Raw genomic sequence first — 13660 nt, forward strand, 5'->3', positions numbered from 1 at the left:
GGAGGAGCTCAAAGTAAATCGAGGGGAGCCAGATGAGGTGGTTCGGGCATCTGGTCAGGATGCCACCCCAATGCTTCCCTCGGGAGGTTTTTAGGGCACGTCCGACCGGTAGGAGGCCACGGGGAAGACCCGGCACACGTTGGGAAGACTATGTGTGCCGGCTGGCCAGGGAACATCTAATAATACTCGTATGTTTAATGCGCCGACAATCCTTCAAGTGGTGCTGCTTCATAGCTTACCAAAGTCGTACTAAAACAATTTGATCGATTTTTGAGCGCCTTGTGTAATGTTCTATATTTTCAATGGAACATTATAAATATTGGTGTTGTTTACTTGATACCCTTCATATTGCATCCTATACTTATCTCTTATGTTTGACTGCCATCTACTGGCCACACTTATCGATGCATCATTTATCACATAAAATAGCTTCAAGGTGAGTATGCTCAACCAAACCTATTTCTTACATTAGACGCACCGGTTTGAAAGGTGCACTGTTGTATTTTTGAGGGGGAAAAAAAGTATTTTAAGTGCGTCTTTTAGTCCAGAAAAAATAGTAATTACAGTTCAGTACACAATATTACCATTGCTACAGTATATTCTTTTATTACCTGTTCTAATTCATAACCCACAATTACAAAATGTTTAACAGGCTGACTTTTATATTTTATTAATATATAAAGAATGTTAAAAAATTGTCAAGCATTAAAACAAATAAGATTAAATTGTACAACATGTAATTTACAGAATATCTTAAACAAATGTATTCAGGTAAAAATTAGTGATTGGATTTCTGGCTCTTTTGGCTCGGCTCACTAAAAAGAGCTGGCTCCTCAGATTTGTTTGCTACTTTAAATCAGACCTGGGCAAATTAAGACCACATGCGGCCCGTTAAGCTTGTTATTAGACACATTTACTAGGATAATTCTGGAAAATCCCTTATCTGCTTATTGTGTTACTAGTGTTTTAGTGAGATTATATGGTCGTACCTGTACAACCTGAAGGTCAGCCCCGCACCTTTCTTCAGCACCAGTCGACGGGTGGTGGCGATGCCCATCTCTGCCCTTTGCAAAGGACCCTCTTTGAAGCACGATCTTTTGAAATGATCGCTGCATAATACACTGTACTTTGTGTCCAACCGTGTTCGCTTGGCATCTCTGTTCCATAGTAAAGCTTCACCGTCATCTTTCGGGAATGTAAACAATGAAACACCGGCTGTGTTTGTGTTGCTAAAACAGGGCCCCAACACAACGCTTCCCACCTAAAGCTTTCTTCTTTGATGTCTCCATTGTTCATTGAACAAATTGCAATAGATTCAGCAACACAGATGTCCAAAATACTGTGGAATTTCGCGATGAAAACAGACGCTGGAACAAAATGTCCTTGAAAATCCATGACGACACGCGCACGCGTCATCATACCGAGACGTTTTCGGCGCGAAATCTAAATTGCAATTTAGTAAACTAAAAAGGCCGTATTGGCATGTGTTGCAATGTTAATATTTCATCATTGATATTTAAACTATCAGACTGCATGGTCGGTTGTAGTGGGTTTCAGTAGGCCTTTAATGTATGACGTGATATTCCTACTCGTGATGGGTTGGTCGCAAACGAGAGGCGGATGAGTAAACAACGGTAGGAGGATTGTTTATAATTGTTTTTATTGTTTTTTAAAGCTGCATTGTACAAAATGTGTGGCTGTCGCAGTGTCTGTGTGACTGTGACCACACTGCACTGGGGGCGAGGGGAGGCATGACAGACACTAAAATGCAACACACACACACACACACAAACACACACACACACACACACACACACAGAGGGGGGTTGGGTTTGTGTTGCTAAAGCCGGCCGGAATACACCGCTTCCCACCTACAGCTTTCTTCTTTGATGTCTCCATTGTTCATTGAACAAATTGCAATGGATTCAGCAACACAGATGTCCAAAATACTGTGGAATTTCGCGACGAAAACAGACGCTGGAACAAAATGTCCTCGAAAATCCGTGACGACACGCGCACGCGTTATCATACCGAGACGTTTTCGGCGCGAAATCTAAATTGCAATTTAGTAAACTAACCCAGCCTTATTGGCATGTGTTGCAATGTTAATATTTCATCATTGATATATAAACTATCAGACTGCATGGTCGGTTGTAGTGGGTTTCAGTAGGCCTTTAATGTATGACGTGATATTCCTACACGTGATGGGTTGGTCGCAAACGAGAGGCGGATGAGTAAACAACGGGATTTGGCTCCAGATCGAAGGATTTTTGTATTTCTTTTTATTGCTTTTTAAAGCCGCATTGTACAAAATGTGTGGCTGTCGCAGTGTCTGTGTGACTGTGACCACACTGCGCTGGGGGGGAGGGGAGGCATGGCAGACACTAAAATGCAACACACACACACACACACACACGCACACTCACACACACAAGGGGGGTTGGGTAGGGGCACACAAATGAGTGACTGCAGGAAATGGAGTCAAATTTGACACATTTTAAAGTGCTACACTCCGAAAAAGCAGAGTACACTCTGTGAAATTTCAAATGGCGCAGGCTCCGGAAACAACCTGCACTTTCAGTATGCATTTTAGCAACATCTGTCCTCTCAGAAAGAATTTTCTCCCAAACAGGAGCAGCCTTTCAAAGCTGAGGCCATTGTTTTTTTTTCCAATTTCAACCTTCTTTAAAACATAATCCTGTTTTTACTTTTTGGTTTGCAAATTTAAGTTGTATTTTGTTGAGTGATGTTTAACTGATTTTACGTTTTTTTTTCTTCCCACAAATTCAAATGGCTCTATTTTTATTAAAAATGTATTCATGAATATATGTTGAAATTTTTAAAAATGCCATGTAAATACTACACACAGGTTACATTTTCCTCCTCTCTGAGCTGCAACCTTATCGTGGTAGAGGAGTTTGCGTGTCCCAATGATCCTAGGAGCTATGTTGTGCGGGGGCATAAAGCCCCCTGGTAGGGTCTCCCAAGGCAAACAGGTTCTAGGTGAGGGATCAGACAAAGAGCAGCTCGAAGACCTATATGAAGAAGAAACATCATGGACCCAGATTTCCCTCGCCCGGACGCGGGTCACCGGGGCCCCCCTCTGGAGCCAGGCCCGGAGGTGGGGCACGATGGCGAGCGCCTGGTGGCCGGGCCTGTTCCCATGGGGCCCGGCCGGGCACAGCCCGAAGAGGCAACGTGGGTCACCCCTCCAATGGGCTCACCACCCATAGCAGGGGCCATAGAGGTCGGGTGCATTGTGAGCTGGGCGACAGCCGAAGGCAGGGCACTTGGCGGTCCGATCCTCGGCTACAGAAGCTAGCTCTTGGGACGTGGAACGTCACGTCACTGGGGGGGAAAGAGCCTGAGCTAGTGCGCGAAGTCGAGAAATTCCGGCTGGATATAGTCGGACTCACTTCGACGCACAGCAAGGGCTCTGGAACCACTTCTCTCGAGAGGGACTGGACCCTCTTCCACTCTGGCGTTGCCGGCAGTGAGAGGCGACGGGCTGGGGTGGCAATTCTTGTTTCCCCCCGACTCAAAGCCTGCACGTTGGAGTTTAACCCGGTGGACGAAAGGGTAGCCTCCCTCCGCCTTCGGGTGGGGGGACGGGTCCTGACTGTTGTTTGTGCTTATGCACCAAACAGCAGTTCAGAGTACCCACCCTTTTTGGGAACGCTCGAGGGAGTACTGGAAAGTGCTCCCCCGGGTGATTCCCTTGTCCTACTGGGAGACTTCAACGCTCACGTTGGCAACGACAGTGAAACCTGGAGAGGCGTGATTGGGAAGAATGGCCGCCCGGATCTGAACCCAAGTGGTGTTTTGTTATTGGACTTTTGTGCTCGTCACAGTTTGTCGATAACAAACACCATGTTCAAACATAAGGGTGTCCATATGTGCACTTGGCACCAGGACACCCTAGGCCGCAGTTCCATGATCGACTTTGTAGTTGTGTCATCGGATTTGCGGCCTCATGTTATGGACACTCGGGTGAAGAGAGGGGCGGAGCTTTCTACCGATCACCACCTGGTGGTGAGTTGGCTGCGATGGTGGGGGAGGATGCCGGACAGACCTGGGAGGCCCAAACGCATTGTGAGGGTCTGCTGGGAACGTCTGGCAGAGTCTCCTGTCAGACAAAGTTTCAATTCCCACCTCCGGAAGAACTTTGAACATGTCACGAGGGAGGTGCTGGACATTGAGTCCGAGTGGGCCATGTTCCGCACCTCTATTGTCGAGGCGGCAGATCGGAGCTGTGGCCGCAAGGTAGTTGGTGCCTGTCGGGGCGGCAATCCTAAAACCCCCTGGTGGACACCAGCGGTGAGGGATGCCGTCAAGCTGAAGAAGGAGTCCTATCGGGTCCTTTTGACTCATAGGACTCCGGAGGCAGTGGACAGGTACCGACAGGCCAAGCGGTGTGCAGCTTCAGCGGTCGCGGAGGCAAAAACTCGGACATGGGAAGAGTTCGGGGAAGCTATGGAAAACGACTTCCGGACGGCTTCGAAGCGATTCTGGACCACCGTCCGCCGCCTCAGGAAGGGGAAGCAGTGCACTATCAACACCGTGTATGGTGCGGATGGTGTTCTGCTGACCTCGACTGCGGATGTTGTGGACAGGTGGAAGGAATACTTCGAAGACCTCCTCAATCCCACCAACACGTCTTCCTATGAGGAAGCAGTGCCTGGGGAATCTGTGGTGGACTCTCCTATTTCTGGGGCTGAGGTCGCTGAGGTAGTTAAAAAGCTCCTCGGTGGCAAGGCCCCAGGGGTGGACGAGATCCGCCCGGAGTTCCTTAAGGCTCTGGATGCTGTGGGGCTGTCTTGGTTGACAAGACTTTGCAGCATCGCGTGGACATCGGGGGCGGTACCTCTGGATTGGCAGACCGGGGTGGTGGTTCCTCTCTTCAAAAAGGGGGACCGGAGGGTGTGTTCCAACTATCGTGGGATCACACTCCTCAGCCTTCCCGGTAAGGTTTATTCAGGTGTACTGGAGAGGAGGCTACGTCGGATAGTCGAACCTCGGATTCAGGAGGAACAGTGTGGTTTTCGTCCTGGTCGTGGAACTGTGGACCAGCTCTATACTCTCGGCAGGGTTCTTGAGGGTGCATGGGAGTTTGCCCAACCAGTCTACATGTGCTTTGTGGACTTGGAGAAGGCATTCGACCGTGTCCCTCGGGAAGTCCTGTGGGGAGTGCTCAGAGAGTATGGGGTATCGGACTGTCTTATTGTGGCGGTCCGTTCCCTGTACGATCAGTGCCAGAGCTTGGTCCGCATTGCCGGCAGTAAGTCGAACACATTTCCAGTGAGGGTTGGACTCCGCCAAGGCTGTCCTTTGTCACCGATTCTGTTCATAACTTTTATGGACAGAATTTCTAGGCGCAGTCAAGGCGTTGAGGGGTTCCGGTTTGGTAACCGCAGGATTAGGTCTCTGCTTTTTGCAGATGATGTGGTCCTGATGGCTTCATCTGACCGGGGTCTTCAGCTCTCGCTGGATCGGTTCGCAGCCGAGTGTGAAGCGACCGGAATGAGAATCAGCACCTCCAAGTCCGAGTCCATGGTTCTCGCCCGGAAAAGGGTGGAGTGCCATCTCCGGGTTGGGGAGGAGACCCTGCCCCAAGTGGAGGAGTTCAAGTACCTAGGAGTCTTGTTCACGAGTGAGGGAAGAGTGGATCGTGAGATCAACAGGCGGATCGGTGCGGCGTCTTCAGTAATGCGGACGTTATACCGGTCCGTTGTGGTGAAGAAGGAGCTGAGCCGGAAGGCAAAGCTCTCAATTTACCGGTCGATCTACGTTCCCATCCTCACCTATGGTCATGAGCTTTGGGTCATGACCGAAAGGATAAGATCACGGGTACAAGCGGCCGAAATGAGTTTCCTCCGCCGTGTGGCGGGGCTCTCCCTTAGAGATAGGGTGAGAAGCTCTGCCATCCGGGAGGAACTCAAAGTAAAGCCGCTGCTCCTTCACATCGAGAGGAGCCAGATGAGGTGGTTCGGGCATCTGGTCAGGATGCCACCCGAACGCCTCCCTAGGGAGGTGTTTAGGGCACGTCCAACCGGTAGGAGGCCACGGGGAAGACCCAGGACACGTTGGGAAGACTATGTCTCCCGGCTGGCCTGGGAACGCCTCGGGATCCCCCGGGAAGAGCTAGACGAAGTGGCTGGGGAGAGGGAAGTCTGGGTTTCCCTGCTTAGGCTGTTGCCCCCGCGACCCGACCTCGGATAAGCGGAAGATGATGGATGGAGGTTACATTTTCCGTATTTTTTTGAATGGCCGCCGGGTATATAGTACGCGCCTGCCTAGAATTACTGCCGGGTCAAACTCGTTTCGCAAAATCTTATTTTTATTAGCGCATGTCTAGAATTTCCACCGGGTCAAACTCGTCACGTCACGAGTGACACTTCACCTGTCATCATTTTCAAAAAGGAGGAGGCTGACTTCAATAATTTGAAATCGCATAAAGGGAAGAAGATTAAGAGCTATTCACTAGGATTTAAGGTCCAAGCTATTGAATATGTTAAACACAACAGTAAGCAGCTATGTTTTATTAATATACCGTAGCTGCGTGTGTCAAATATGAGTGATTAAATGACTCCCGCCTCCTGGTGGTAGAGGGCGCTAGTGATCCTTCTTGCGACTACTCGGCCGCAGAAGAAGTGACAACAAGCAGCAAGAGTGAGCAGCGTGTGTTTATTTTTTCCTCTCGCTTGCACTTTTAACATGGAGGATTACATATCTAAAATAAAACAGTTTTCTAAACTGGACTTTCAGTCAAAGCAGGAGGTAATAAAGGAAGATCTCCATCTAGACAGAGAGACTTTTAAAACTGAAGAAAGATAAGGAATACTTCTATAAACAAGTTATCAATGCTTTTGATCAGAAGGAGCTGCGCATGGACTTCATTTATAAGTAAAGGTAAGACCATAATAATGTTTTTTTTTATTAAATGTGCTTTTCATGATGGTATCCTTACATCACACTCAAATTTTTAAGCGCAGGCCTAAATTTACCGCATGTCTTTGGTAAGTGCCGGGGTGAGAAGAGGTTTAAAATTAATTAGCGCCCCGGCGGCAATTCAAGGAAATACGGTAAGTGTTTTGATATTACTTATTGATTTTACACATAATCTGGCAATCATTTAAAGCAGGTCTGGGCAATTATTTTAGAGAAAAAATGTGTCTGGGGGCCAGTACATCTATTTTTTAATAACACTAATACAAAACCTCACAATAATGTCTGATTGAATGCTAAAAACATTATGACAGACCGTCTTAAAAAACGTAAGGAAATAAAAAAAATGTTCTATGAACGATAAAACACTAAATATTGACAATATATGAACGTCACACCCCATTTCGATCGACATATTTTACAACCAAGAGAAACGCAACAAACAGTAAAATATGATCACGAATGGTAGAAATAAACCCACCTACAGTCTGATATATCTGACATATCGCTAAGCTTTAGAACTTTGTTGCGAAAAGCTCCTTCCGCGTCTGTCGAAACGCTTCTTGGCCACACTGCTTGATGCCTTGTCTGAGCTGCTGTGACGTACGTTACCAGAGTCACTAATTAGATGACCGTAGTATCTACAAACCCCGTTTCCATATGAGTTGGGAAATTGTGTAAGTTGTATATATAAACAGAATACAATGATTTGCAAATCATTCTCAACCCTTATTCAGTTGAATATGCTACAAAGACTAATATTTGATGTTCAAACTGATAAACATTTTATTTTTATTTTTTTTTGCAAATAAACATTAACTTTACAATTTGATGCCGGTAACGCGTGACAAAGAAGTTGGGAAAGGTGGCAATAAATACTGATAAAGTTGAGGAATGCTCATCAAACACTTATTTGGAACATCCCACAGGTGTGCAGGCTAATCGGGAACAGGTGGGTGCCATGATTGGGTATAAAAAAAAAAACAGCTTCCCAAAAAATCATCCTTTCACAAGAAAGGATTGAGCGAGGTACACCCCTTTGTCCACAACTGCGTGAGCAAATAGTCAAACAGTTTAAGAACAACGTTTCTCAAAGTGCAATTGCAAGAAATTTAGGGATTTCAACATCTACGGTCCATAATATCATCAAAAGGTTCAGAGAATCTGGAGAAATCACTCCACGTAAGCGGCATGGCCGGAAACCAACATTGAATGACCGTGACCTTCAATCCCTCGGACGGCACTGTATCAAAAACCGACATTAATCTCTAAAGGATATCACCACATGGGCTCAGGAACACTTCAGAATACCACTGTCACTAAATACAGTTTGTCACTACATCTGTAAGTCCAAGTTAAAGCTCTACTATGAAAAGCGAAAGCCATTTATCAACAACATCCAGAAATGCCGCCGGCATCTCTGGGCCCGAGATCCTCTAAAATGGACTGATGCAAAGTGGAAAAGTGTTCTGTGGTCTGACGAGTCCACATTTTAAATTGTTTTTGGAAATATTCGACATTGTGTCATCTGGACCAAAGGGGAAGCGAACCATCCAGACTGTTATCGACGCAAAGTTGAAAAGCCAGCATCTGTGATGGTATGGGGGTGCATTAGTGCCCAAGGCATGGGTAACTTACGCATCTGTGAAGGCACCATTAATGCTGAAAGGTACATACAGGTTTTGGAACAACAAATACTGCCATCTAAGCGCCGTCTTTTTCATGGACGCCCCTGCTTATTTCAGCTCGACAATGCCAATCCTCATTTAGCACGTGTTACAACAGCGTGGCTTTGTAAAAAAAAGAGGGTGGGTACTTCCCTGGCCCGCCTACAGTCCAGACCTGTCTCCCATCAAAAATGTGTGGCGCATTATGAAGCATAAAATACAACAGCGGAGACTCCGGACTGTTGAACGACTGAAGCTCTACATAAAACAAGAATGGGAAAGAATTCCACTTTCAAAGCTTCAACAATTGGTTTCCTCAGTTCCCAAACGTTTATTGAGTGTTGTTAAAAGAAAAGGTGATGTAACACAGTGGTGAACATGTCCTTTCCCAACTACTTTGGCACGTGTTGCAGCCATGAAATTCTAAGTTAATTATTATTTGCCCCAAAAAAATTAATGTTTAAGAGATTGAACATCAAATATCTTGTCTTTGTAGTGCATTTAATTGAATATGCAAATCATTGTATTCCGTTTATATTTACATCTAACACAATTTCCCAACTTATATGGAAACGGGGTTTGTAAAAAAATTATTGGAGAATGTCTGGCGGGCCGGATTGGAAAGCCTAACGGGCCGCATGTGGCCCCTGGGCTTTAGTTTGTATTAGTCCCGTTATCAGCGGGTGTACAATATAATTGCTGAGTCTTCTTTAGATAAAGTTTGCTGAAAAGGAAAAGACAATCAAGCACCCTCCCACGTAGATTCCGTTTATTCTTGGGAACGGAATTGACGGTGACAAGTGATGTGATGTAACAGCTGCTTCAGGCTCCATGCCCACTTTCTGAACTGACCACAAAGGAATACCTGTCAAGACTGGTTACTGGTTTTGCTATTTAGCTCAGGCACTCGGTTTATTTGGGAGTCCAGCAGGAGGAGAGTATGTGTTTGTGTGTAATCGTATACGGCATGGTGGTAAGGCAGATCTGGGTGTCAGAAAGTCAAGGCTTCAGACAATTATATAGGCAAACTCTCTCTTAAAATAAAGGTTGCCATGGTTGCATATTAGTGTCACCAGCCCGTTGCGTTCAGGACTCTCACCTGGCTCTAATTATGAGACATTATTTAAGACCGCCTTTGCAAGTCAGTCGCCCTGGCGTCATTATTGATTTCATGCCACAGTTTCGGGTTCATTTCATGCCATAGTTAATGCTATTTCTTTCATGCCACAGTTTATGTCTATAGTTTCATGTTTCCTGCCCTAAGTTTCGCGTGCGATAGGCACACTTGCCTTCGGGTTGTTTTCTGTTTTGTACCTCGTTGAGTGAAGTGAAGTGAAGTGAATTATATTTATATAGCGCTTTTTGCTCTAGTGACTCAAAGCGCTTTACATAGTGAAACCCAATATCAATTTTTTTTTTTACATTTAAACCAGCGTGGGTGGCACTGGGAGCAGGTGGGTAAAGTGTCTTGCCCAAGGACACAATGGCAGTGACTAGGATGGCGGAAGCGGGATTCGAACCTGCAACCCTCAAGTTGCTGGCACGGCCGCTCTACCAACCGAGCTATACCACCCCAAAAAATTAAATTATGTTCCTACCTGCAAGACCAGTCCAGAGTCGTCCGTTTGCCTTCCTGGTAGAACGACCCCGCAGTAAGCGAAAACTACGTCGTGACAGTATTGCGATACAAATTAATAAAAAAACGGTACTATGCTCTGTTTGAAAAGTACCGGGTTCCCATATGTATATATATATATATATATATATATATATATATATATATATATATATATATATATATTTTTACAAGCATGACGTTGTGACATTGCTGGTTTTACGAGCAGAGGAGCATGTACGGCAGCGCACAATCACAGAGTACTTAAAAACAGACACGGTGTGCAGACAGACAATGGAGAACGGACGCATTTTGGCCTAAAAACTACAGATCAAGGTGAAGCTATAACGCTGAAAAGCCCTCAGGAAGAGGTGCTTTGAGACGTGGCTAGGTAGCTAGCGGCTAACATCCATCCGCATCCGGCAGTGTTTTAGCTACTTCTGAATCAGTAATCCTGGCCTCCATGGCGACAAATGAAGTAAGTTTCTTACAAGTATCATCCCTGCAGGACGAGGAATAGCTAAACATTTCCATGATCCGTGGTCCGGGTCATGTTTTTGTTATGTTTCGCTAGTTTTAACTCCATTAGTTCCTGTGTTTTTGCAATCTTGTTTGTTTTGGTTGCCATGGTTGCGTATGAGTTTCACCAGCCTATTGTGTTCCGGATGCTCACCAGGCTATAAGTATGAGACATTATTGGTTTCATGCCACAGTTTCGGGTTTTTTCCATGCCATAGTTAATACTATTTGTTTCATGCCACAGCTTAGTGAGGTTTCATGTCTATAGTTTCATGTTTCCTGCCCTAAGTTTTTGCCTTAGCTCCCACGTGCGATAGGCACGCTTGCTTTCGGGTTGTTTTCTGTTTTGTACCTCATTTTCCTACCTGCAAGTCCAGTCCAGAGTTGTCCGTTTGCCTACCTGGGCAAAAGACCCTGCAGTAAGCAAAAATCACGTTGTGACAGTATTGCCATACTAATGAATCAAAAACGGTACAATACTCTGTTTGAAAAAAAACGGTTTCCCGTATTTTGGTATCCTTTTATAACAGGATCATAATCTACTGCATCACGGTCTGGTTTGGGGACTGCGCAGTTGCACAGCGTCAGTCCCTGCATAGGATTCTAAAACCAGCACAGCAGATTATAGTTGTCTCTATACACACTCTGGCAGACAGAAACACCAAGTGGTGTGCCGGGAAAGCCACCAATATATCTACTGACTCCTCCTATGCTTCTGATCACCTCTTTACTGTTTTTCCCTATGGCAGAGCATCCGAGCCACAACTGCCAGACTTAGGAACAGTTCTTTCTAGAAGCCATCAGATCACTGATCACGGAATCTGTAGATGTTCGTTTGGATCTTCTTCTAATTTGTGTTATTTCCTTATATCAGTTTGATTTTAGGGAAGGAACCTTGAAATCATGGTATCCTTCTATAGGACGATCATAGAGAGCATCACAACCTATCGCATCACGGTCTGGTTTAGGGACTGATCCGTTGCACAGCGTCAGTCTCTGCACAGGATTCTAAAACCATCAGAGCATATTATAGGTGTCTCTATACACATTCTGGCAGACAGAAACACCAAGTGGTGTGCCAGGAAAGCCACCAAAATATCAACTGACTACTCCTAGCCATCTCACCAACTCTTTACTGTTTTGTCCTGTGGCAGAGCATCCGAGCCACAACTGTCAGACTTACAGTAGGAACAGTTTTTCCCAGAAGCCATCAGATCACTGATCATGGAATCTGTAGATGTTCGTTTGGATCTTCTTCTAATTTGTGTTATTTCCTTATATCAGTTTGATTTTATGGACGGAACCTTGAAATCATGGTATCCTTCTATAGGACGATCATAGAGAGCATCATAACCTATCGCATCACGGTCTGGTTTAGGGACTGATCAGTTGCACAGCGTCAGTCTCTACACAGGATTCTAAAACCAGCAGAGCATATTATAGGTGTCTCTATACACACTCTGGCAGACAGAAACACCAAATGGTGTGCCAGGAAAGCCACCAAAATATCAACCGTCTACTCCTAGCCATCTCACCAACTCTTTACTGTTTTGTCCTGTGGCAGAGCATCCGAGCCACAACTGCCAGACTTAGGAAGAGTTCTTCCTAGAAGCCATCAGATCACTGATCACGGAATCTGTAGATGTTCGTTTGGATCTTCTTCTAATTTGTGTTATTTCCTTATATCAGTTTGATTTTAGGGACGGAACCTTGAAATCATGGTATCCTTCTATAGGACGATCATAGAGAGCATCACAACCTATCGCATCACGGTCTGGTTTAGGGACTGATCCGTTGCACAGCGTCAGTCTCTGCACAGGATTCTAAAACCATCAGAGCATATTATAGGTGTCTCTATACACATTCTGGCAGACAGAAACACCAAGTGGTGTGCCAGGAAAGCCACCAAAATATCAACTGTCTACTCCTAGCCATCTCACCACCTCTTTACTGTTTTGTCCTGTGGCAGAGCATCCGAGGCACAACTGTCAGACTTACAGCAGGAACAGTTTTTCCCAGAAGCCATCGGATCACTGATCACGGAATCTGTAAATGTTCGTTTGGATCTTCTTCTAATTTGTGTTATTTCCTTATATCAGTTTGATTTTAGGGACAGAACCTTGAAATCATGGTATCCTTCAATAGGACGATCATAGAGAGCATCATAACCTATCGCATCACGGTCTGGTTTAGGGACTGATCAGTTGCACAGCGTCAGTCCCTGCACAGGATTCTAAAACCAGCAGAGCATACTATAGGTGTCTCTATACACATTCTGGCAAACAGAAACACCAAGTGGTGTGCCAGGAAAGCCACCAAAATATCAACTGTCTACTCCTAGCCATCTCACCACCTCTTTACTGTTTTGTCCTGTGGCAGAGCATCCGAGCCACAACTGTCAGACTTACAGTAGCAACAGTTTTTCCCAGAAGCTATCAGATCACAGATCACGGAATCTGTAGATGTTCGTTTTGATCTTCCTCTAATTTGCGTTATTTCCTTATATCAGTTTGATTTTAGGAACGGAACCTTAAAGTCATCGTATCCTTCTATAGGACGATCATAGAGAGCATCATAACCTATCGCATCACGGTCTGGTTTAGGGACTGCTAAGTTGCACAGCGTCAGTCTCTGCACAGGATTCTAAAACCAGCAGAGCATATTATAGGTGTCTCTATACACACCCTGGCAGGCAGAAACACCAAGTGGTGTGCCAGGGAAGCCACCAAAATATCAACTGACTACTCCTAGCCATCTCACCACCTCTTTACTGTTTTGTCCTGTGGCAGAGCATCCGAGCCACAACGGCCAGACTTAGGAACAGTTTTTCCCAGAAGCCATCAGATCACTGATCACGGAATCTCTAGATGTTCGTTTGGATCTTCTTCTAATTTGTGTTATTTCCTTATATCAG

Source organism: Nerophis ophidion, linkage group LG22, assembly GCF_033978795.1.
Source record: "Nerophis ophidion isolate RoL-2023_Sa linkage group LG22, RoL_Noph_v1.0, whole genome shotgun sequence".
Taxonomy (NCBI): domain Eukaryota; kingdom Metazoa; phylum Chordata; class Actinopteri; order Syngnathiformes; family Syngnathidae; genus Nerophis; species Nerophis ophidion.